The following is a 26,531-nucleotide window of genomic DNA, read 5'->3' on the forward strand; positions in this document are numbered from 1 at the left end:
AAATGTGAAATTAAATATGTTGTACAGTAGATAGAAAAGCAGATAGATATAAACATTACACCATGAGAATAAATAAGGAATGATTTCAAATTTCTGATGATGAAAGAGGTATTTCTAAACTTGTCTTTTAAAATCTGAATTTATTATGGGAAATAAAATGAAACACGGGAAATGGTACATAGAGACTGTACAAAAAATATTAACATAGGTGACATTCAGAAATTATATAAATGAAAACATTTAGAACAGTGATGGCGAACCTATGACATGCGTTTCACCTCTGACACGCAAACTCATTTTTTCAGTTGATTTTTCTTTGTTAAATGGCATTTAAATATATAAAATAAATATCAAAAATATAAATCTTTGTTTTACTATGGTTGCAAATATCAAAAAATTTCTATATGTGACACGGCACCAGAGTTAATTTAGGGTTTTTCAAAATGCTGACATGCCGAGCTCAAAAGGTTCGCCATACTGATCTAGAACCTAGTTGTAAAATATTAAAAGAGATAGACAATTGCGTACAACTGAATTTAATTTTCTGACACCTTAAAAATAAATAAATTCATTAATTTTAAAAGGAGAATAAAAAATAGTTCTGGAAATCACCAGATTAATATAGATTACTGAATATCCCAAGGCAACCCATTTCTTTGAGACTGTTAACAGCATGTGGGGAAGGTTTTTACTTTTGTTTCCATACTATTTGAAATGTCAATAGCTTCTGTACTGCTTTCCTAAGATGGCCCTGTTGCTCCCAGCCCCAACAGGCAGATCTAGAAGCTTGAAATGGCATCTGGGAGAGACAGTCTCTATTGCCCACTGCTCCTTTCTATTTTTAAAACCACAGTGATGTTTCTCCAAAGAAGCATGACTCTAGTTTTATCTGCTTAATGGCCTGAGCAACTTTGGGCACATTTTTCTTTTGCCTGCTTTAATGTCATTTCCATGAGGGCAGAACAACTCTTTTTCAGTGAGCCAGACCCAACTGATTATGGACATTAAGGCCGGGTTGAGTCAGCCTTTGGGCTAAATTCAGAAAAATAAGGAATAAATAAAAGCAGTAATGAGTCAAGTAGAATTAAAGGCAGGTAGAGAGGAGGGACTCACAAGTACAATGGAGCTGCAGTTTGGGTAAATTTTGGTAATGACCATCAAGGTGGCTTCTCTCACTCCTTCTGTTGATATGAGCACATATACACACACACACACACACACACACACACACACACACACACAGTGGTTCTTTATTAAATGCCCTGACTAATGTAGAGCTCTGTGGAGACTGTACAGAGTATGCCTCAATAAGATTTTATCCTCAAGGGAAACTTCATCTCCATTTAACATGACTTGCCTTATTTTTCTTCTTGTAATCTAGTGCAGAGGATCGCAGTGTATTTTCTCCATGTATCCAACCTTTTCTCCCAGCGTGCCTCACTGTAAGCTCCACAGGGACCGCTGGCAAGGCAGTCTCCTAGGATGCTAAGCCCACAGGGTGTTTACGGCCACCCCATTCTGTTGAGGGTTTCTCAAGGAATGGCCCTCTCCTCTCTTGCCTGCCCTTTCACATTCTTCCAGGCCTTTCTCTTTTTTTCATGTAGCTAGAGGCTGCTGCTGGGTGGTTCTAAAGACAGGTTCACTTGGACCTCTTTCTAGCTGAGTGACCTGAAACTCAGTGTCTTCCAGAGAAACAGAATATATATATATATATATATATATATATATATATATATATATATATATGGAATTGACTCATATAATTCTAAAGACTGAAATGTCCCCAGATCCGCAGTCAGTAAGCTGGAGACCCAGGAGAGTTAGTGACTAGTTCCAGCCTGAGTCCAAAGGCCTGAGGACCAGCAGAGCTGATGGTCTAAGTTCCTGTCTGAAAGCAAGCATCCCTGAGATTCCAGCTGATGTTTTAGTCTGAATATGAAAACCAGAAAAGACCAATGTCCTAGCTCAGACAATGGGGCAGCAGTGCTCTCCTAGTCAACCTTTTTGTTCTAGTCAGGTTTTCAGTAGGATCCTGCCCACCTATGTTAGGGTGGGCAGTCTGCTTTACTCAGTCTACTGATTCAGATGTTAATATCATCCAGAAACAGCCTCACAGATACACTCAGAATAATGTTTGGACAAATATCTGGACACCACATGGCCCATCACTAGTGCTTAGCCCAGTACCTGACACACTGACTGATTAAGGAGAAGAAAAAGAAAAAAAGAAATCATTGGGATCTTCTGTTGTTAATTAGTATGCACTGTGCTTTTTCACTTCTTACCTGTGAGAGAAAGGAGAGGAGGCTCTTGTCCCAAATCAAGTTAAGGAAAGGAAGATGCTCTTGGAAGACCTTTCCTAAAGATTTAGGTTTACCCATTAGAAGGGGAGATTGGCATCTTAGTGGGCAACAGCTGGGCCACAAACCTGTAAGCTGACTTTGTGCTATTGCAGCTAAGTAAGGTTTGGGGAGGAGGTTCTTGGGAGAGCTTGAGATGTAGCCCTAGAGTTTGGGAGACTGAATGAGCATCAAGTGTAGTGCCTGCTTCTCACAGGGAGGTAGATATCAATGACAAGAACTAGGGTGGGGTGGGAGGACTGTGGTGCAGCACACTGTTGAGGACATGGAGGCAGCTTCACCAGTTCCCAGTTCCCTACTTGGAGAACCCACACAGAAGGGCCTCAGCAATACCCATGGCGCTGCACGAAGAAGCATGAAGGATGGAAAGGAAGCAACCAAATGACCACTTCAGGCACCACAATGCCCAACTGGGTGAAGTGGCTAGGGACAAAGGGAGACGTGGCTTCTGCTCTCCAAGGGGTCCTCAGTGGGCAGAGGCAGAAAGATAATAAACGTTACCCCACGAACTCACAGCACCATCCTAGCGGAGATCAGCTCCGTGCACCCTGCCTGCGCACACTCCCACCTGTAGACAGCCAGGTACACATTCCATTTCTCCTGTTTCCCCATCTTCCCTAGAAGCTGAAAGATTTGAAATCTAGGTGGGGGAGGAAATATTCCCTCACAAAAACTAATCATTTCCTCTCCTCCACTTCAGGCTGCTAATGTGAGAAGAGATATAAAAGCACTGACTGTACTGTTTCTCTCTCTCTCTAAGTCTCCCAGTCAGGAACCAAGAAGGTTCTCTTTAAACTAGGTTTAAAATGAATCCAATTAAAAATGGAGCTTTAAATTGGACCAGTCTGAATTTTTCTTAAATAATGAGGTATATCACTACCGATGACTAATACTTACTTCTCTCCTTCTGGGCACATAAAAAAGCTGCATTTATTATCCCTACAAGAGTCAGGCAGAGCCGTGTTTTAATTCTGGCCAATGAACTATGAGCAAAAGTGACCTATGTCATTTCCAGTCTGAGAAAGTGAAAATCCTTGGAGACCCTAAAGTTGTCTTCTTATGCTATGGCCCCTGAAAGACACAGATTAGATTAAACAGTTGTAAGATGTAAGAAGGCTGAATCTCTGAGTGACCTCTTAGAAGAGTGATGCCCTAGAGTTCTGCTGGACCAACAGCAGATTTTCCATTAAGAAGGAGAAACCTTTACTGGGATCACTGGGTTTCCTGGTTAAGTTGTAACCATAGGATAACTGAACCTATTCTGACTAAAGTAGAAGTTGATACTGGAAGCGGGGTGCTGCTGTAATATCTACATAACTCATTTGGTAGAGGCTTATCAAATGGTGGACAATAAAATGTATGTATCAGAGTCTGGAGAGACAGTGATGCATATATGCAGGAGCAAAATATTTGTTAAAATGGTTGTCAGAGGTAGCTCAGGGTTAGATTAGATTTCTATCACTGCTGTAACAAATTACCTCAAATTTAGACTAACACAACACAAATTCATTATATCAAAGTCCTGTGGGTCACAAGTCCTACACAAGCAATCTCATCAGGCTGTAATCAAGATGACAGCGGGAGGCATTTCTTTCTGGAGGCTCCAGGAGAGAATCCAGTTCTTTGCAATTGTAGGAATGAGGTTTACTTTTTCTTGCTGGCTGTGAACTAAGAGTTGTTTCCAGCATCTAGAGTTCTTCATACTCCTTGATTTGTGACCCCTTCCTCCATCACCAAAGCCCAGAAGGGCAGGTATAGTCCTCATGTTGAATCTCTCTGACTCACTCTTCTGCCTCACTCTTTCACTTTTAAAGACTCACATGATTTGATTGGGGCCCCTACATAATGCTGAATAATTTCCCTAATGTAAGGTCCAGGATTAAAAACCCTATTTCATCTGCAACCTTGATTTCCCTTTGCCATGTGAAATAACATATTCACAGGTTCCTACGATTAGGATGTGGACATATTTCACAGTCGTTAGTCTGCCTAAGGGAGGCATTTGAACCTAATAGACCTAAGCTCTAAGGGTAGAGATTGGAAAACAGCCAATTGCTATTGGCTGCATTTGACAAAGGTGTTACAAGAGAGAGATGAGCTCAGAAAATATTTGCCAACTCGCAAGTAGAAATGAGAGAAAATAGAGAGATTCCAAAATTCAGAGCCTTGAATGTTTGCAAAAGCCCTGTGCATTCAGTCTCCAAAGCAAGAGATGGTATCTAAGAAAAAAAAAAGTTAGTTAATAAAATACCAGGATAAGCTTCCAATTGATGAAATGACCCCGAGGCAAGGCGAAGATTAAGGGTAAAACTTTTCAGTTGGATAACGTGACTCAAAGAAAGATAAAAGTAAGTGTGTTGCCTTCTTACTAAAACACTGTTTCTTCAATATAGGCCCTACAGAGTTGAAGAAGAGGCATGACACGGAGTCAGTAGGTGAAATAAGCTTAGGAATCATAACCAAGAAAGACCTTGATTGTGCACATCAATAACATGGAACTGATTGCAGGCAAATACATTTTTGGAAGAAATGTATTACTAAGAAAACATAAATTTGATTGCTTCTGATATAATGTAACCTTTAAACCCCTAAGGAGAGTCTTTTCTCAAATGCCAATCTCAAACGTGGCTGAAAAGGTTGATGAAATAGCAAGAAGCTCCAGAGGTCAGAACCCATGGCTGCAGATCCCACGGACAGGTTTGCTGATCAGGGAACATTCTCTCTCCAAGGCAGGGCTGGGACAAGGGTGAGGGAAGTGAGCTACTTGCTTCAGGCACCAAATTTAGAGGACTACCATAAAACTCAGCAATCAGGATGACTAATGTTTTAATGAAATATTTAAGAAAATAAAAATGAATGAAAAGAAACCCATGATAAATAATATATCAAAAATTTTAATTAAGGCAGGATCCACGGGCCAAGATTCAGTGAGACGAGCAAGGCACTGGCTCTCAGAGTTGTGCAAGCTCAAGCCTCTCCTGTTGGAAGCCAGCTGTTGAGACGTTGGAGCCACAATGTGAATACAGGTTCCTGAGTCACCACTGGGACCTCTGCTGCCCTGGAGAGCCACTAGATCCTCAACAGAGTGCATGAGTGAAAGATACACCTTTTATATTCTAAGCTACTGAGGCTTTAAAGTTAATTCGTCACTTAGTGGCTGAGCAGCCTCACCAAGCTTATCCTGACTAATCAGAAAGTGACCAGTAAGTTTTAGAATCTTTCTGGTGCCGCCATGAGTAAGGGGAGCAAATTAACTCAGAACATTTGAAGTTGCAAGTGAGAAAAATGGAAATAATTTCTTGTTTATATTCCTCCTATTTGAGACCGTTCAGTTACCTGTATATATTTCTAAAAGATTTGGAGGAAAAACTTTATGAAATTGAATAGGTGCACTTTTTGTACAAGGTTTTAAAAATATAGTGGTGGTAATGGCTTCTCTGCCTTTTTGTTAAGATCAAGTGAAGACATACAGTGGTTGCTGGCTGGTGTGGCTCAGCGATTGAGCATCTACCCATGAACCAAGAGGTTAATGGTTTGATTCCCTGTGAGAGCACATGCCTGGGTTCCAGGCTCAATCCCAGGCAGTGGGTGTGCAGGAGGCAGCCAATCGATGTCGATGTTTCTCTCTCATTGATGTTTCTATCTCTCCTTCTCCCTTCCCCTCTCTCTAAAATCAATAAAAATATATATTTTTAAATGAAAAACAGTGGTGCTGAAAAAATAATATGGAATTTAGAAGATGCTTTTATCTTGTGAACCTACAAATATGGTAAAATTTCTTTGTAAAAAAATTAAATGAGGTTTGCCTTTTAATTATTATAAAGTGAACTACTCTCTTTAAGAATTTTAGTTTGAGCAAAGTGATGACTAGTGAAGCCCAACGTATTACTTCATGCTGAGTTGATTGAGAAGCAAGCAGAGAAAGGATGATTTTCCCAGTTTCTCATCACTTTTTATTTTATAGGTAATTATCACTTGTGCTTCAATAATTAGTTATTAGCCTCAGTGTGAAATTAACCCCTATCATCATCATGGAATTCAATCCATAGGAGTAACTCACTTTACTCAGTGATATTTTCCTAATATAGTATAAAATGTGAATATTTTTACTGTCAAATCAAATTTGTTGATATTTCAGAGCTATTTTATCATCTCTTATTCATCTTCATGTGGTAGCATCTTTTAAGGTTAATAACTTTCTCTGGCCCCTGGCTGACCTACTAAGGAGTTAAGAATCTAAATAAACATTTAAATGTTCTAGGAGAGATCACCTTTAATCATTATGTAGTAGAATCACTGATCACTGCTGATTATTATTATTATTATTAGTTTTCATTTTTGTATATCCACAAACTTCTTAAGAACCTCTAGTACTTAGATGCCCAGAAACAGAAACATTGGTTAGTCCCTAAATATTGGGATAGCTGCCCATGCAACTATTTTATAAGTCTCTGAATTCAAAAGGGAAAAGCTTCAGTAAAGAGTTGGTTTCTCATGAAAACACTTTTCTAGTAGTTTGTTGTCTCAGAAGATCTACAACGTAGAAGGTTTCAGGAAAAAATAATGTTTTGCTCTTCAAAAAAAGACAGGAAGAGACAATTTACAGAGAAAGTAAACAATGGAAAAATGTTTGGCGTCACTTGTGGTATTAGGTAATATAAAAAAATTTAAGGCCTGGCTGTTGTGACTCAGTTAGTTGAGCATCATCCTATGCACCTAAGGGTCCTGGTTCAATTCCCAGTCAGGCCACATACCCGACAATCACCTGTCGGGGTATGTTGGGAGGCAGCCTACCCATGTTTCTCTCTCACATCAATCTTTCTTTCTTTCTCTTGCTCTCTCTCTCAAATAAATAAATAAATAAATACAATTTTAAAAAATTTAAACAAGATAATATCTTTCACTCATTGAATTGACAAAGATACTCTTAAATGACCATACTTTGTGGATAAAACAGAAACTCTCTAACCTGGCTGGTAGAAGTATAAATTTTCCTGAAAATAATCTGCAATATTTATATACTCTATCATGTAAGTTAACTTATAGTAGTGTCTTTAAATATATGATTAGCCACAAGGACAATGAGTTATATATTAAAGTATTACTGTTAATGAATAATGAGTTCTGAAAAATAGAAAACTGAGATCCATGTAAGTAAGCACCCAACAGCAGAAACATGGTTTTATGCATTTAAAGTACTAGGGTTCTTTGAAAAAGTTGTGCTTTTCATGGCTCTGATCTGGATTTACTTCCAAGCTGCTAAACCTTGGACAAAATACTTGGTCCCTATGAATACTGGTGACTTACCAGTATTGAGAATTGAAAATTGAGAACAATAACACCTAAGATTCACAGATGTTGTACAACAAAGACCTTCTTACAAGAAAACTAGAAACCTGATGCACAAAATTCATGCAAGAATAGGTCTTCCTTCCCCAAGCTGCCGGCACCAGCTTCCCTCTGGCACCCGGACCCAGGCTCCCCTCTGGCCACTGGTAGGCACCGGGGGCTGGGGCTTCCCTCCCAGCCCCAGCTTCATCTGAAAGGTCATTCGGAAGGACGTCCGGTCTAATTAGCATATTACACTTTTATTATTATAGATGCTCTCCATTACTGACTTTTAAGAAGCAGGCATATTTTATTTATTTATTTACTTATTTCCTCTCTCCTTTTAAAATTTATTTTTAATTATAGTTGACATACAATATTATGTTAGTTTCAGGTGTACAATATAATGTTCCAACATTTAGATACCTTATCAAGTCATCACCACAATGTCTAGTAACCATCTGTCACCATACATATTTTTATGCTCTAGAGCTATACTGTCCAATATAGTAGTTATTAACCATATGTAACTATTTAGATTAAATTTATTAAAAGTACATAAAATTTAAAATTTAGTACCTTATTGTACTAGCCACATTTCAAGCACTTGGTAGCCACGTGAGCTAAAATATTAGACAAAATGGATATAGAACATTTCATTATCTCAGAAAGTTTTTTTTAAATTGCACTATTCTAGATCCTTATTGTATTTAAAATAGAATAGCTCATTGAAAATACCAAGATGAGAAAGCAGTAGATGTTAAGTATGCTTCCAATGTGGACATATGCACTTACCACACATTTTTATGCATATATGCTTAGATGATATACTTTGACTTCTAAAAATTATTTCTGGAATTGAGTTAGGAAAAAATAGTAGGTTCAATTATAGCAGCAGAACAATCATGTATAAGCACCAAGTCATAAACGTGTTTATGAAACTTTCATTGCTTGTTAGTGGAGTTTCTTCATTTGTCTTAAGTTATAGTAAACATGGTCACCTCTTCATTTTTCCATTTTTCAATCAATTATTTAAGAATTTATTGCAGAATTACTCAACCTACTTAGCTTATAATATCTGACTAAGTTCATACTGGACAAATAACACTACTTAAGCAATTTTCTGAAGTGAGTTCCCCAATTAATATAGAATGATTGTGTTGCTTCAGTGAATAGACTACATACAATGAGAAAGGTTTATAAGTGATAAGGAAAATTAGTGTTGTTTATATCTGGATGCTTTCTTCCATGTGATTGACACAGAATGTATTATGTTGTTTTATTTTTCTGTGAAGTACCTTTCCCCAAATATCTAAGATATGAAAGAATACCATGATAATTCAATCCTTGATTTTACTTTTCTTATGGGTATATCAGATTGAAATTACACTTTTATAATTTTTATAAAGTTTTAAATAAATTTTTATAAAGTTTACTTTAAATTTTTCAAAGTAAATAAAAATAATAAAACTCTTAAGACTAAAATTTGAAAATAAAGATTCATGTCTGGAAAAACCTCACATTATTCTTTCTTTCCTGATTTTTTTCAAATATATGAAGTAGGACAGGAAATGGGTGTTATGAGAACATATCTTTATTTTCTTTATTTTTAGCTAATATCATTATCATTTTATTATTTATTTTTCAAATTCAACCAAATAATTCCCCAGTCACAGGCAGAACACGTTTAGATACATATAAGTAAAATGAGTGAGATTTGGTTCTGTTACTATCTATGTATGCAAGCGTATTTCATAACCTCCCCCTGAGATCCGCACTAACAACACTCCTGGACATGGGTCTGGGGTGTCTTCCCTTCCCTTTGCCCACTCTCATCTTGCCCATACTTCCATGTCCAGATCCATCTCCAGGTCTTCCATAGAACGGGAAGCCACTTAATTTGGCTTTACAGACTCACTTACCAGTGTTTGAATCCCACTCAGGCTTTTTTTAGACTGAAGATCTGGAGAATGACTTAAATTCCTGGAGTCTCACTTAGTCATCTGTAACAGGGGGATAATAAAAGCACCTCATTCGGGGATTGTTTTGAGGACTAAATGAGAAATCAAGTTCTCAGCATGGTTCCTGGCACTTACAAGAACTAAATCATAGCTTTAATGGTCGGCCTTTCTTCAAGGCTTATTTCTATCAGGTTACCATTTTGCTGCTACTGACTTGGCTTCCCAGAGATCCTGGTTCTGGGAAACAGGTGTGCTGACAGTGTGTAAACTATTATGCACACTAGACAGGTCTACCTCTTGTGATGTTCTTCTGAGTTTGAGAGCTATCAGTCAGCCCTTTGAAGCTGATCTATGGCATGCACCCACAAAACTGAGTTTCTGAAAATGCACACATAGGACTAAATGGAATGACCAAATAAGATGCTGTGCTAGCACAGCAGTGATCAGCCACTCTTTTGAGCTCCTTTAGCTTCAAGCAACAAAAGAGCCCTATAGTTTTGTGATTCATTTATATCCATCATCCTGTATCCTCAGTGTCTTCCATACACTGATTTTCATCATAATAATGCATCTATATTTACCTTTAGTCATTTTGCTTTCCAATGCTTTATATCACTTCATCACAGATATAACCCAAACAAAACAATCTCAATCAACGAAATCATACCCATCGAGGTTAAAAAAAAAAAAAAAAAAAAGCACCTAGAAGCATTATCCACGCTAAATGCCCCAGACTAAACTGTGGCCCCAAATTTACCCTCCTGTGTTCTTTCCTGTCTCCTCAGCCATCTTTCTACCTGGTGCTCATGCTTTCTCTACTTTTCCTCCACCCTCATCAAAGATTGCTTTAAGTAGGGAAAAATTCAATAACCTCATTCGCATTAAGATGTAAATTAGTAATTCCTGGCAAGGCTTAATAGGGTCTCTCCTATGGGGAATTTATATTTTAATGTGAACCAAAGGACCACATCTATAAAAGTATAATTTCAGAAAGCAGAAAGTTACACAGAAAAGGTCACTCAAGGAGGCTGTAGGCATTCCTGAGCCTACATATGTGTTAGATTCTGAGCCGTGAAGTACAGTAAGGTCTGTGAGGAACAGCCAGGAGCTGAGGACCAGGCAGCACATCATGGATGTTCCTCTATGATCCAGGACAAAGTGGGAGGTGAAACATGGCATGGCAAGGCTAAGTGGCAGGTGCCAATCAGTAGTCCAGCTCCTCCAGGCGTCAGTATAGGAGAGACCCAGCCAGGAAAGCCAGTGGGACTCCTGGTAGAGAGAAGGGGTATTTGGCAACAGGCCATATGTAGACCTGCAGGCAAGAAGACAGCAGTGTTTTGCTCTTCCCCAGGGTTGCTTTGGTTATTCAGGGTCTTTTTGAGGTTCTATATACATTTTAGAATTGTTTGTTCTATTTCTGTGAACAATTCCATGACATTTTAAATAGTGATAACATTGAATCTGTAGATCCTACAACTGGCCTTATCGTCTTTCCACCTGAGTCTATTATTTCACATGGCCTCAAAGTAGCTGCCATTAGCTAAAGAGAAAGACTGGGGGCTAGGACACAAACAGGAAACAGATTTGAGATCTATGTTGAAGATCAGAACTATGTAATGACGTGAGTGTCCTAAATTTCTGAAGGAGTTACATTACCAAAGAAACTGTGAGCCAGGACTGAAAAAGTTTGGATGGTTTGAACCGTAAAACAACCCTTCATTAAAATGTAAGTTACATGGAAACAGGGACCTTTTTCACTAGAAGGTAAGATACCGGAAAAGAATAATCTGTTTTCTCTGTGTTGTTGAACCACTGTACCCAGTGCACAGGGCCTCACAAAGAGTAGAAGCTTAGTAAGTATACGTTGGGAAAAACAGAACAAAATAATGTAACCCTCAGAGACCTGAAAGTAGCACCAACTAGAATGTGGCAGTGAAAGCTTTGTATCTCCAAGGGAGGTAACTCCTCAGGCACCTTGAATATGGCCATGGAGGTTTCTGGGAAAGAAAAAACTCCCTGAGGGCAGACTTGGGGAAATGGGAAACATAGACAAGGGGGTTGCTCCCAGAGAGCAGAATCGGGGTCTATCAAGGCACACGCCCACTCTCACGGTACTTGTGGGGGGAGGCTGTTCGCAATGCCCGCTTAGCAGAACCTCATCGTTGTTATGTGTGTGCCTCCCAGGATTCCCTCGTATGAATAGGAGGTGTATTGGTGTCTGCAAGATCATTGTGTTGTGCGCGCGGTGGGAGTTTGCAGGTGATTTGTCTCTTTAGATAATAGGTCCTTGGACTTTGGGGAGCCACATCTGGATGGAGTGGTCCTAGCATGGAGCTAGATGTAGTGATTGGATGGACCTTTGATTTGTCTCCCATGGGGAAGGAATATGTCCTTGTGTAAGAAGAAAAACAAATTAAATATCTGAGTGGAGAAAAAAGTGATTAGACAGAATGTGCAAAGGCATGGAAGTTTCCAAAGCCTGGCTTGTATGAGGAACTACAAGTGCACAGAGTTAAGGGGCAGGAAGGTCGTGTGAAACAAGGCTGGGGAGGCAAAAAGAAGCTCTTGTAAACCATGATAAGAATTTGGATTTTTATCTCCAAAGCAAAGGTGGGGGGTGGGGCATCTGAGGACTTTGAAGTCAGGAAAAAGCAATCAGATTAGAGCCCTGAAGACATAACTGTGATGTGGTTTTGAGTGTGGATTGGAGTTAGGCCACTGAGGTCTCGGGAAGAGCAATGAGTGGCTGCTGGCTGTGACCCAGGAAGGAAATAATGGTGGGTGAGCTGGTGTGAAGTGGGAGTCAATACCTATTAATCCCTCCCTTCCAGCTTCTCCTGTCTACTCACTCCCTGCCACGTTCTGTGTGCTGCTAAGCATAAAGTAAGGACTCAAAACCTTCTTGTACAATGAATCGTTGTCACTGTACAAAATCTGCAAATTCCAGCACAAACTTAGTCCATTGAACAGAAATTCCATAGAGATACATTACTTCTGTGTTTGGATTGACCCACGATACTACTCAAGGTAGACTATTTGCTATAACAACAACAACAACAGCAACAACCCACTAAAATTTCAGTGTTTTAACTCAATAGAGGCTATTTCTTAAGAAGAGAGCCACTATTCCCTGGATATTGATGTCCTCTACTGGATCTTTCGCACTTGGCTGGCATATGAGGAAGAAAAACAACATAGACAATATTTACCTGTTCTTTACTCCCTTAGCCCAGAAGTGACCCACATCATTCTGTTCACATTCCATTGGTAAGAACCAATCACAGGGCTCCACCTAATTGCCAGGGGGCTGGGGGAGTGTCATGTGCCTAAAAAGAAGAGCAGAACATTAGACATTGATGCGCCAAAGCAGTCTTGGCTCCTGGAATGACACTCACTTAACATTTATATTATAGTGTAATATTTAATTAAACATTTAATATTGAATGTAATATTTAGTTGAATGTAATATTTAATTAAATCCCATATTTCTTTTATGTTGAATGTTTTGTATTGAAATAGTTGCAGTAAAGAGGGGGAAAGATACTTGTTTTCTGAATATTAATGATTTGCCTTCCTACAGTTATAAAAGCCACTATGACTACATGTAAAATTAAATCTGAATCAAGCATTTCTCCTTGTTTAACATTGCCTTCTACTCTCAATCATGTGATGGATGATGTTCAATAATATCATGTAAATATATTATAAACAATTGCCAAGTGAAATTAAAAATCTTGCAAAAGATGCTAGATTTTATGTCAATAAATGTGATATTTATAAACTTCTTGAAGCACCTGTCCCCACCCCAAGTCACAGGAATAACAAGTGAAGATGAGAAATGAGGATTTGAATCAAATATGTACTTTAGAGGTGAGCAGTTTAAATATCAAATGTTATGAGGAGCCACTGTGAAAACTGACGAAGCCCTCAATCTAAAAACAAAACAAAACAAAAAAGCCTTTTTATGATCTTACTGCAAAAGTCAGATGTGGCTTAAAGAATGCTGTAGCACACTTAATTCTTTATAACTACACATGCACAAAAGTCACAATTTATTTTTTATCTGTTCTAACACCGTGTATAAAACTCCATTTTAACCTAAGTTAAAAAATTTATTTTAATGATTTTTCCCCTTTCCTTTCTCAGGCTTATTTCACTATCCAACCCTTTCTTCCCTGTGAAAATGTAGTCACTATTTTAAATGGAATTAAGTTTTTCAGGACCAAATAAATTCCAATATCAAGATCCTCCTGTCATGGAAAAACATCGGGTTTGGGCTTGGATGGAATGAGCTATCAAGAGATAAAATATAAACACTATCCAACAGAACTTTCTGTGATGATAGAAATGCCCTACATCTGGTCTTTTCAACATGGAAACCACTAACCCCATGAGACTAGTGATGGGTACTGGCCTGTTGACTGAGTAGCAGAGGGTAAGTCACAACTAACCTTGCTTGAAATTATCCTACAAAATAGCTAAATATGCAAATCAATACACAAATGCTCTGGTATGTTATTATGTATTGCAAGGAAAGCAATAGAATAGGCTCAGGTTCAGAGAGTGGAGGATGGTTAGGGGAGCCAGGCTGGAAGCCAAGGTAGGAACCAAGATTACCCTTCCATGGGTCAACCAGCCGACCTACAGGCTTCTTTATGACTCCTTCAGCATATGGAGGTATTTAATATCCTGCTCAAGTATGTTAACATATTCCCCACAGTGGTTGTTATTATGAAATGTCAGAATATATACCAACTGTAAAGTGCTATACAATCCTTAGTTAGATTTTAATCATTTGCTATTATCCTGGAGTGTGCTGTTAAAAGATTCTTCTCCTTGAATTCCTTTAGACTCTTACTTGTATCATTCAGTTTGAAATATTTTCTAATATCCACTGTGATCCTTTTTTTTAAAATTATGGGTTATTTATAAGTCTGTTATTTAATGCCCCAATATTTGAAGTTTTTCTGGCTATCTTATATTATTAATCTAATTCTATCATGACCAGAGAACATACTCTGCAGGATTTCAATCACTTGAAATATATAGAATATTTTTTTATGCCCCAGCATTTGGTCTATCTTGATGAACCTACTGCTTGTACTTGAAAAGAATGTGCATTTTTCAATTATTAGGTAAAATGTTCATAAATATCAATTCATTATAGTTGACACAGTCTGTTCAGTTTTAGAAAAAAAAGTAAATGCCCAATCATTTGGGGAATATAAAGTAAATATAATAAATTCATATATAAGACAATTTTATTCCTAAGTACTCATGAACAATTTTACTCTGTAGGCATACTCAAACTTGGAAAGTTCTCTCACCAGCTCAACATTGCTCACTGCATTTTTCCTTCAGACAGTTTGCTGAGTAGATGAGAATGACTGACAGTTATTGGTGCGGAACTTTATAAAACTCACGAAGAAGTTATTTATCATCAGAACTTACGAAGCATCGGAACACTTTAAACCTCCGCTTTCCAAGTATTTTCCTGAAGGGCTTTGCAAAGCTAGAGTGACTCATGAATCTAGAAATGATTACATTTTGCTCTTCTTCATCATTGAAGGCACGGCATTGAAACAGCTAATTTCTCCAAAAGAATGAGAAGCTCAAGGGTCTGAGCAGTCCATCTTCTACCACTACTACCGTTCAGACATGAGCTATTGCTTTCATGTAAGCCTGATGTTCAAGGTTCAGCATAAACAAAAAATCAGGAAACATTTATTTAAAAACAAATGAATTTTAATGTGATTGGTGCATTGGGTTTTCAGCTGTAAGCAACAGAAATTAATTGTCTGATTTGAGTTGTAAAAACATACGGGAGAAGTAGGTGGCTCACACAAAAGGAGGAAGGATAAATAATTGGGACTTGAAAATGGACAGGAAACAGGAAGTCCAAGTCTGAAAACTATTCCTTCAAATGGTAGTTGCATTGGCCTGAAGGAATGTACATACTAGCTGCTACATTTCTTTTTGTCTTTGCAAACTTTATGAAAAGTCTTGGGGAGATATATCTGATTAACCAAGCCTGCTCACAAATCCAACACCATATAAAGCTACCATATAAAGGTGTGAAAAATGTTTGTCTGGCTTTTTTCAGCCTCTAAGGAAGATTAGACTCTACATTTCACCAAGTGTCATGCAGTAGGAAATACCTCCCAAATAGGAAAAGGATTCAAAGGACAGCCTGAAAAGAAAGAAATGCCCGCTAAATAATCCTTTCTGTCTTTATAATGGAATATATTCACACCATAAGGCAAAGGGAGGGCTTTTCTGTTTTGCTTATTTATTTGTCTTATATTTTGATTTGTCAAGAGCAGTAGCTAGCTATTCAATATCATGTTTATCTGCACATTGGCTTGGGGAATCAGAACTGGGTTTAATACTGGATTTGTTATGAACTAGCTGTGTGATCTTGGTCAAGTCACTCTTTCCTTGAGCCGCAGTTTCCTCACCTGTAAATGAGGAAATTGGAGAAGATGAACCCTAAATCATCTATCAAGAATCAAAATCTTTATTGGCATTATCCAATAGCACTTTGTGTGATGATGTGAACGTTGCACCCCTGGCCTGTCCAACAGAAGCCATTAGCCCCATGAGACTACAAAGCACTTAAAATGTGGCTGGTGTGACTGAGAAACTGAATCTTCAATTCTACCTAATTTGAATGAATTTAAATTTAAGTAGTCTCATGTTGCTAGAGACTACCACATCAGACTGTTCAACTCTAAATGATAAACCCTGGAAAAGCAGGGGCCACATTCATTTTGCTGACTGACTTACTCTTAGAGCCCATTACAGTGACTGGCAGAACATGTGGCAGGTTGTAAGCTTTCTTTAACTATTTATTGGGCCACAAAAGTGCTAGGCGCTGGACATCCATATGTGAACTCAATAGAAATGAATCATTGTTCTCACAATGCTTACATTCTACTGGGAAAAAACGCATAATGAAAATATGAGTACAACGTTAGTGTGTTAGGAGGTGATAAGAATTAAGGGAGAAAACTAAATCAAGAGGCAGATCAGGAGTGTGACAGCTGGGGCAGAAGGTTTGTGATTTAAACATGGAGATCATGATAGGGGCATAAATAGAATGTTGGGGAACCAGCTAGAACTGTAAGAGATATTAATCATGCTCTGTTAACCGTGATTGTTTTATTCTGATTGAAGAAGGCACATTCTAACTTGGCTGGCAGCTGCACTCAGGGCCTGGGAGCTCACCTGCAAGTTCAGCCCTTCCTCCCCATAACAGGAGCTGCCTGTTATCATGGAAAGATGAACAACTTTGTTTCAGAAACCTGAATTGTCAGTCCTTCGAAGATCCTCAGCCCTTCTGCATACCTGCAGGCTTTTGCAAATCTCCAGCCTGCTTACCTATTAACTGCCCATTTGGCATACCCTTTGGCTATTTCCCCATGTAATTTGTTGTACTTCTACCAATATAAGCAGCTGGTTTATGGTGGGGTGCAGAGCAGATTTTTGTGGATGACCTGCTGCTCTCCCATACTGCTGGCAGAATTGGAATAAACACTCATATATGATTCAACCCCGTTTTTGATTAATTGGCTCAAGTAATTAACAGGACCCAACAATTGTCCAGTTACAATCAGGCAATCGGGATATTTGAGTAACGCTTGCTGAGGCATGGAAGTTAGCCATGCAGATATCTAGGAAGGAATATTCTACTAGTAAGCAAATCCCCCCAGGTGAGATCATGCCTGGAATGTTCCAGACACTACAAGATGCCAGCTTGGCTTTGTGTTGGGAGGGGACAAATGGAGGGAGACAAATAAGGAGGTAAAAAGAAATGTGGTATATGTGGGGTGGAGAGGTGGTTAAGAGTTTTTGTTTTTTTTTTAAAGAGGGATGGGAATTATTGGAGGGTTTTGAATAGGGGACAGTGACATGATCTGTGGCTGCCCTGTTAAGAGTGCTGTGGGCTAAGGGCAGATGTAGAAGGACTATGTAGAGAGATATTTCAACAATCCAGGCAAAAGGTGATGGTGACCTGGACCACAAATGAGCACATTTCTGGTTTTTTAGAGGTAATGGCAACAACATTAGCTAATGGATTGGCCATGGGCCATAAGGAGAAGAGATGAGGCAAAGATGACTGAAATTATTTTGGCCTGGGCACTACATTAATGGAGTGGCTATTCAGTGAGCTGGGAAGGACTGGGGAAGGGCCGGTGGGAGAGTAGACCAGTTCTATTTGGCATCTTTGAAGTCCAAATCCAGAATGAAGACTGAATGCGGCCTCTGAATCTTCCCGCTCCCGTGACACAGGAGTCTGTCCTTACAGCGGAGATATAACTACCCACCTTATGGGAACCAGAGAAGCATGGTGATCTGCGGGAAGGGGTCATCTGCTACTTTGTCCAGATGTGGAGATTGTCCTGGCACCTCCCTTTACCCCAAGCCCTTAGCTGCCAATGACTGCCCATTTCCCAAAGAGCAGTTGTGCTGGCCACTGTTTATTCTGCCTGGAGGAAGCTGTCTAGACATCGTCTTTCACTCCTTGCTAATAGAGTTTTGCTTTTTTTTTTTTTATAATTTAATTTTAAGGTGTTGAATAGATTGACTACCTGGTGTCCGTCCCCAAGGTACTTACATTTCCAGACTAGACACCATTACACAATTTTAGCAAAAGAGACTTTTCAAAATATGTATATCCTGGGGACAAAACATTGCCTATTATTAGTGAATTTCAAACTAAATTTGCCTTTATTTTACATAAGTTTGTTTCAAACTGAAAAGACATGACATAGCAAATAAGTGTAACATTGAAATACATAAACACTGGGTTAAAAAAAAAAGATAGAATTTCTTCCCCCCGCCCCCTTTATCCTTTGAAAGGATTTTTTAGATTTTTGAAATCTTTCATTTATAAAAATCTGGGAGCCTGGCATTTGCTTTGTCTTGTGGTGGTGCCAAGAAAATAAAATAACGTGTTTGCCATGTGATAGGACAGAAGTTCTCTTTAATTTCCTAGGAGAGCATAAACTTGGAGAATTTGAAGCCAACAGAAGGTAACTGGATAGGAAAACCCCAAGAATGGCTGCAGGCCTGCCAGCTTTCTCTGGGGAGGCATTCGCAGAACAAGGACTGCATTGTTTGGCCAAAAGGCTACCCAGGACAGCTCCCTACTCCCCCCCATGGAGTTCCTGGCCAGGGTTCCAGATTTGCTTCTGGGTCCTAAACCTACCCATGTTTCTTTTGTCATGAGTGGGGACCTTGGCTAGCCCGTAACTTCTCTCACATCCCCTCTCTGGATCTCTGATTGCTTGTAACTTCAGTGTCCCTCCTAAACGCCTTGTATGGAGAGAGGGTTTTGTTTTTTTGTTGTTGTTGTTGTTGTTTTTGTTTTTTCTGTTTTTTTTTAATTAAATCTTTATTGTTCAGATTATTACATTTGTTCCTCTTTTTTCCCCCCATTACTCCCCTCCTCCCAGTTCCCGCCCCATCCACTGTCCTCTTCCATAGGTGCACGATTTTTGTCCAGTCTCTTTCCGCATCTCCCACACCCCTTTCCCCCCCAAGAATAGTCAGTCCATTCCCTTTCTATGTCCCTGATTCTATTATGATCACCAGATTATTTATTCACTTGATTCTTAGATTCACTTGTTGATAGATGCATATTTGTTGTTCATAATTTGTATCTTTATCTTTTTCTTCTTCTTCCTCTTCTTAAAGGATACCTTTCAGCATTTCATATAATCCTGGTTTGGTGGTGATGAACTCCTTTAGCTTTTCCTTATCTGTGAAGCTCTTTATCTGACCTTCCGTTCTGAATGATAGCTTTGCTGGATAAAGTAATCTTGGTTGTAGGTTCTTGGTATTCATCACTTTGAATATTTCTTGCCATTCCCTTCTGGCCTGCAAAGTTTCTGTTGAGAAATCAGCTGACAGTCGTATGGGTATTCCCTTGTAGGTAACTGGGTTTCTTTCTCTTGCTGCTTTTAAGGTTCTCTCTTTGTCTTTTGCTCTTGGCATTTTAATTATGATGTGTCTTGGTGTGGTCCTCTTTGGATTCCTTTTGTTTGGGGTTCTCTGCGCTTCCTGGACCTGTAAGTCTATTTCTTTCACCAGGTGGGGGAAGTTTTCTGTCATTATTTCTTCAAATAGGTTTTCAATATCTTGCTCTCTCTCATCTTCTGGCACCCCTATAATTCCGATGTTGGTACGCTTGAAGCTGACCCAGAGGCTCCTTACACTATCTTCGTATTTTCGGATTCTTTTTTCATTTTGCTTTTCCAGGTGGGTGTTTTTTGCTTCTTCGCGTTTTGAATCTTTGACTTGATTCTTGCGCTCCTCTGGTCTGCTGTTGGGTGTCTGTATAATATTCTTTATTTCAGTCAGTGTATGCTTAATTTCTAGTTGGTTCTTTATCACAACATCGAGGGTCTCATTAGATTTCTTGAGGATCTCACTACATTTATCGGCGGTCTCACCAGTCTTTTCGAGGGCCTTACTAAGTTTATCGGCAGCTTCTAGACAGTTCTTGAGAGACCTTAAATGTGTAGTTTTGAGCTCTGTATCTTCCATTTCTGACGTTTGTGTCCTGTTTCTTTGTCTCTGCATTTTTTTATCTTTTCTTGGTGCACCCCCTAGTGGTCTTTGTGCGCAGTCTTGTAGTTAAGCCTTGATTGTTGTCGGTAATACCAGGGGTGATTTGACCTCCAGGCTAACTGGCTATGAGATTCAGCTGTGTCTGCAGTGGGAGAGCTTCTGTGCTGGATCTCTAGGGCGGTGCTAATCTAGCGTTTGCCTGAGGCTATCCGGCAAATGGCTCTGTGCAGGGCTTGGGCGGGGCGGGTCCCCGGGGATCTACAGAGCGGGCGGAGCGAGCAGTTATGGATGCTCTCAGTTCTGTCCCTAGGGGCTCTGCCTCTCAGAGTCCCAGCAACCGCTGCAAATCTCAGAAAGAAAGCTGCCTTCGAGTTCCGACCGAAGCCAGACAGTCCCGCTTCTCCCGTTTGAGTCTGGGTCCCCAGAGACTCGCCTGGATCTGGATCTCAGAGTCTGAAACTCCGTCCTGATTGAAAACAACAACCGCACCCTCCGCCGCCAGCCCGCTCCGGGCGCGCACTCCGCACCTGAGTATTTCACTTCAGCACTGCGCCTCCTCTGAGTCTGGGTATGATATTCTCTTTCCTCCTAGTTGTAGAATTTCCACTCAGCCAGCCTTCCTGTGGTTCTGGATGATGTCTGTTCTGTCCTTTAGTTATATCTCTGAAGTGGTTGTTCGAGGCAGCAATCTCCGGTGTTAACCTATGCTGCCATCTTGGTTTCTCTGAGAGAGGGTTTGTTTATCCAGCCATGGGGTTGGAGTCCCCATTGAAGCAATCTGTGTCTACTGGCATATCTGGTCTCTCTCACTGTTGGTGGACACCATTGGTGCCTGGCTCAGATCCCTCTTACCATCCTGTTCACTCAACCCTGTGGTGAGAGGTGCTGATAATAGCTCACAGCTGCACTCTTCTCTGAGAATTGCCCTGGACGGATGGGAGTCACCTAGACTTGGAGATGCCTGGCAAGTTAACTCCCACCCTCAAGTGGTCAATGACTAGTCAGAGGGCATAAAACTCATCCCCGTTGCCCCAGTCAGACATTCTGCAATGCATCTTATGCTCCAGAGCCCTTGCAGCAGTATAACTACCCACCTTATGGGACATCACAGGTCAGATTAAGGCTACCTTTCTTGCGTCCACATCATTATTTGGTTCCTTTCACTTCTCTATCCTACTTCCTGCTCTCTGACAGGCATCTGGTGGGAGCACACCCTTGACACACTGTGTGCACACGCAGCCCTGGCTCAGCCCTGCTCCTAGGGAACCCAAGACAGTGGTCTCCTGGTCCCAGAGTGAGGAGCATCTGCTATGACATCTTACTGAAGGTGGGGAGACCTTGCTCTTTTTGTTTTGTCAAGCAAATTCCCTTGATGTGTACAAATGCTACAGAGAGTGATCTGACTGATGACCATTGGCAACTGTTGTTGTGCCTCAAAAAGAGGCTAGCTGAGCCCTGGACGGTATCTCAGTGGTTAGAGCATAAGCCCCCACACTGAAGAGCCTTGGATTTGATTCCTGGTCAAGGGCAGATACCTGGGTTATAGTTTTCTCCCCATCCCCAGTTGGGGCAGGTTAGGAGGCAACCAGTTGGTGATGTATCTCTCTCACAACTATGTTTCTTTTTCTCCCCTCTCCCTCCCTCCCTCTCTTCCACTCTTCTTGCACTACTTGGTATTTTATGTTTAAATTATCAAGCTATTAAAAAAAACCCAAAACCTAGATGCTGTCTTAGTGGTTTTTGGAGATTGAAATATCCCTTAAGTACCAGTGTCAAAGGGAATAACATTATTTTTAAGAGAGTCATGTTAATTCAAAGTAGACTGCTGCCAGGTTAAAGGAAGACCTACCCTGCTATGGGCAGGAAGGCCTGCACTTTTACACCTCCTGAGGTTTCTGTCTAGTGTCTCGGCACCATTGACCTAATGCGAGGTGAGATTCCAGCTCCGATGACCAGCACAGTCTCAAATGTGGGTTAGTCCTCATTGGTGCAGGTTTTTTTGCAACAGAAAAGAGAGACACGGGTTGCATTTGATGGACTTTGCTAAAATTTCAAAAAGCATTCTTTATAAATTCACAAAATGTTCTCTGCGGTTTTACTATAAATGTGGTCTTTTGTTTATTGCAAAATAGAACACCCACTTATATAACTGAAACAAATGAAAACCACATTACTGGAAGTTTTGTGTTTAGTGGTTGTATATAACCATTCAGGGATAAACAAAATTGTGTCTTTTAAATGAGGTTACATAGAGACATGATGGATATCCCTTCTATAATGTAAAAAAATAATATTTATGTGAGTTATGTTGGGCCAGAGTACCTTTGTGTATAATTTATATATATACTAGATGTTCACCTTATGGGTTGACATGGTCTTACAATGGTGTTAAAATTCCCATAGATCTTGAATAGGTCACTCATAGGGATAAACACATGCACACATACCCAGATCTATTTCATGGCTTTTTTTTAAAAAAAGATTTTTTAAAATTGAATTTTAGAGAGAGAAAAGGAGAAGGAGAACGAGAGAAACACCATGGAGTGGGGATCAAGCCTGCAGCCTGGTCATTGAACCAGCAACCCTTCAGTACATGGGATAACGCCCAACCAATGGAGCCACACTGGCCAAGGCCTATTTCACATGTTAAAGTGCTACATTCTAAAAACAAGAAGGAAATAGCCATTTCATAATCTTTGCTATTCCTACACCCCTCCCAAAAGAGAAGGTAGTAGTTGCTAACTCTATCGAATTCAAATTAAAGTAATGGGTACACAATTTCAAAATGTACATTTTGCACTTTTGTTTATACTAGAAGAGAAGTGCCAGATTCCTATGCTTTTTTACTTTTCCCAAACCTGCTCCCTTTCAACTTCTCTCCCATGAGTTAAAAATCTTGTCTCCCCAGGATCTCTGATTGGAGGTCACTGCCTTCAAGAAATCTTCCTTGAATTTCATTCACTAGAGCGTCTAAGTTAGGAGTCTTGCCTTTGTACTCTTGTGATGCCCTGCCGCCCCCGCGACCCCCCCATCTTAGTACTTAAAACTCTGAGTTTTAATCCTCAGTTTATCTGTCTTTCCTCCCTGGAAGACTGAGCCCATTAAGAGTTTTAAGGAAATCCTGCTTGCTACAGGGTCCTCAGGACCCAACACAATCATTAAAGGATTTAATCGACAAATGAGTGAATTCTTATTAGGAGATTCTATTGGATTTTTATACTACTTAGTCATAAGAAAGGATGAAATATTGCCCCAAAATACCCATCCTTAAATTCCTTTATATAGTCCTATCCTTAAAAACCTAAAGGCCTCAGTAGCTTTCTCTTTAAAATTTTATTCACTTTTCATATATCGACAAGCACTCAAACTGTCTTGTGATACAGGAGAACATAAGATGAGTGTTCTGTATCCTGTCACAGATGGAATATGGGTCCTGCCCTGAGATACATGGCATATGTCCACGTGGACCGCCCACGAAATGATGGCAGGAACATCCAGCTTTCTAAGGCTTTTGTCCCTGCCTATCAACATTTATCCACTGGCTGTGGAGAAGCCAATGTTTAATTGGAAACACTAAGAAATTAGAAAGAGGCAGTGAAACAGGGACAGAGGTTTCTTTTTTTCAAAATCACAGAAAGAATTAGGCGAAGAGAAGGGGAAGGGAGGGAAGTTCTCGGGCTTCCCTTTGTCAAGTCTCTTCCTCTGCTCATCTACATTGTCGGTTTTCAATAGTAGCATTGTTTTTTTTGTCTGGACAAGTAGAACAAAGTGCCAGCCAAAAAAAATAAGAAGCAAACTTTGAACATTGAGAAAAATCACTTAAAAGCTGATTCCACCTAGAGATATGAAGCCATAACCTTACCAATCCATGTAGAGCCGCAGGGTCAAAACTTCGAATGAACAGTCAAGAATTGTACCATTAATATTTCTGCCCTCTTCCCTTCCACCATGAATGTATAAGACAATTTATGAACAGCACCCAACAGAGGGCCACTTAAAGTTTTAAGCATCAATCGAGTAGACAAAGCTTTATAATCTATTCTTACAGAACAGAATTCTAAAAATTAATGTTCTATGGCTCTAATTTAAATGAAAGAATTTCACCATTTGGTTCCAGGAAAATGAACATTTTAATGTAATTCTCAAAGAGTTTATAAAGTGCAGGAAGACAATTCAGTGCCAGAAGAACGTGACACAATGAGAAAACCAGCTTGAGCAACAGCACCATTATCTAATAAAAAGCATAATGAAAACATGCTATAGGATATTAATTGTTACCTGCCGATAATTTAGGCTTCTGCAAGCTATTTTATCAAGCATGCATTTTATTTGTGAGCTGTTTTCTCCTTGTCAGGTTCTCTGAATTAATTCAATGCCTCCTTCATGAACATATCTCATGGTTCAGAAGGTCATGGCCATTTGGCTCAGTAGCTTGCATTTACTTGGTTGTAGATTCTCAGTATAACAACAGCTAACAGGTTATTTTCAAGCAGTGGGCTAAGTATATGGCAATTATTCAATTTTATTCTTATCATAAAAGTACTTTTAAAATTCCCATTTTATGAGAAAACTGCTTATTTCAGAGGACAAGCAGCTTGCCTAAGGTCTTGCACTTAGTACATAACAAAGTAAATTTTGAAAACAAATGATCTGTCTCCAAAACCTGTGACCTTTATCATAGGGACACACTGTCTCACACACATTGCTTTATATAATGTGCATAGTATTAGTCAACTCTAGTTTATTTACAACAATTGGGGATTACTCCCAAAGATAGTAATCCTAATATTATCATTTTCCTTTGTTTGGTATCTCATAGATGCTCTGTTCTGAGATAGTGGAAACTGTATGTGGTTTAAGGTTTTTGCTTTAAAATTGCCATTTACTCATCACCTATTATGCTAGGGACTATCCCGATTATCTATAAATTGGTATGTATCAAACTAACTCGGTCTTAGTGTCCAAAAACAACAACAACCATTTACTATCTGTATGTCTCCTGGTTCTGGGGTTGACTGTGTTCAGCAGGGCGGTTTTTGATTCCAGCTTCTCAGGCAGATGTGGTTGCAGCCTGACATGGTTGGCCAATTAGGCTGAGGACATGGCTGGACTCATCTTGACAATTTCATCACTTGCATACCTGGTGCCTGGGCTAGGAAGAAATAAACAGCTGTGGACTGGAGTGGAGGGGTCTTTATCTTTCTCTGTTTCAGTGTGGTCCCTCCAGCATGGCAACCTGAAGTAGCCAGACCTCTTTGATGCTGTTCAGGGCTCCAAAAGTGTATGACCTGAGGGAGCCTTAAGAGTCATGCAGTCACCTTGACCAGATTCTATTTATTGGAAGGGAGTCACTGAGGCCAGCCCATCTTTGAGGGAGGGGAATCAGTTTTCATCTCACAGCAGGAAGAGGGACAAAAAATTTTGCAGACATGTTTTCTTTTTTTTTTTAATATATTTCATTGATTTTTTTTTACAGAGAGGAAGGGAGAGGGATAGAGAGATAGAAACATCAATGAGAGAGAAACATTGATCAGCTGCCTCCTGCACACCTCCTACTGGAGATGTGCCCGCAACCAAGGTACATGCCCTTGACCGGAATCAAACCTGGGACCCTTCAGCCTCAGACTGATGCTCTATCCACTGAGCCAAACCGGTTAGGGTGCAGACATGTTTTAAAACCTTCATAGGTACAATCATAAACTCTTTGCATACTTACCTTATTGAATTGTCAAATTATCAATGCAAAGTAGACATTATCTTCATAGTACAGAGGAAGAATCAGACACCCAAATAGGAAGTGACAAAACTCAGATTCAAACTCACACTTGCATGAATCCACATCACAATCCCATTCTCTCATCTGTGGCACTCTAGTATCTTAGCCCCCTACTCCCTGCCCCTCCAATAAGAGGTTTCCAAAAGAATTAAAACACAAAATTTAGAAATAAAAATCAGGACTATTTAAGGAGAGTAGAATAATTCAATAGCACCAATTATTCATTTATTCTGGAAAAGGGGGGACAAATGGGTAAAGGGGGTCAAGTATATGGTAACAGATGGAAACTAAACTTTTGGTGGTGAGCGCATACAGATATCAAATTATGATGGAGCACACCTGAAATTTAGATAATGTTATTAACTGATGTTATGTGAAGCAAGATAAATTAATTAATTTTTAAATATTTGCTGAGAGAATAGAACATGAAGATTTCCCCCACCCCCAATAAATATGTGAAGTGATGGATGTGTTAATTAACTAGATGGGGGGTGGGGGAAATCCTTTTACAATGTATATGTATATCAAATC

Source organism: Myotis daubentonii, chromosome 8 (assembly GCF_963259705.1).
Source record: "Myotis daubentonii chromosome 8, mMyoDau2.1, whole genome shotgun sequence".
Lineage (NCBI taxonomy): Eukaryota > Metazoa > Chordata > Mammalia > Chiroptera > Vespertilionidae > Myotis > Myotis daubentonii.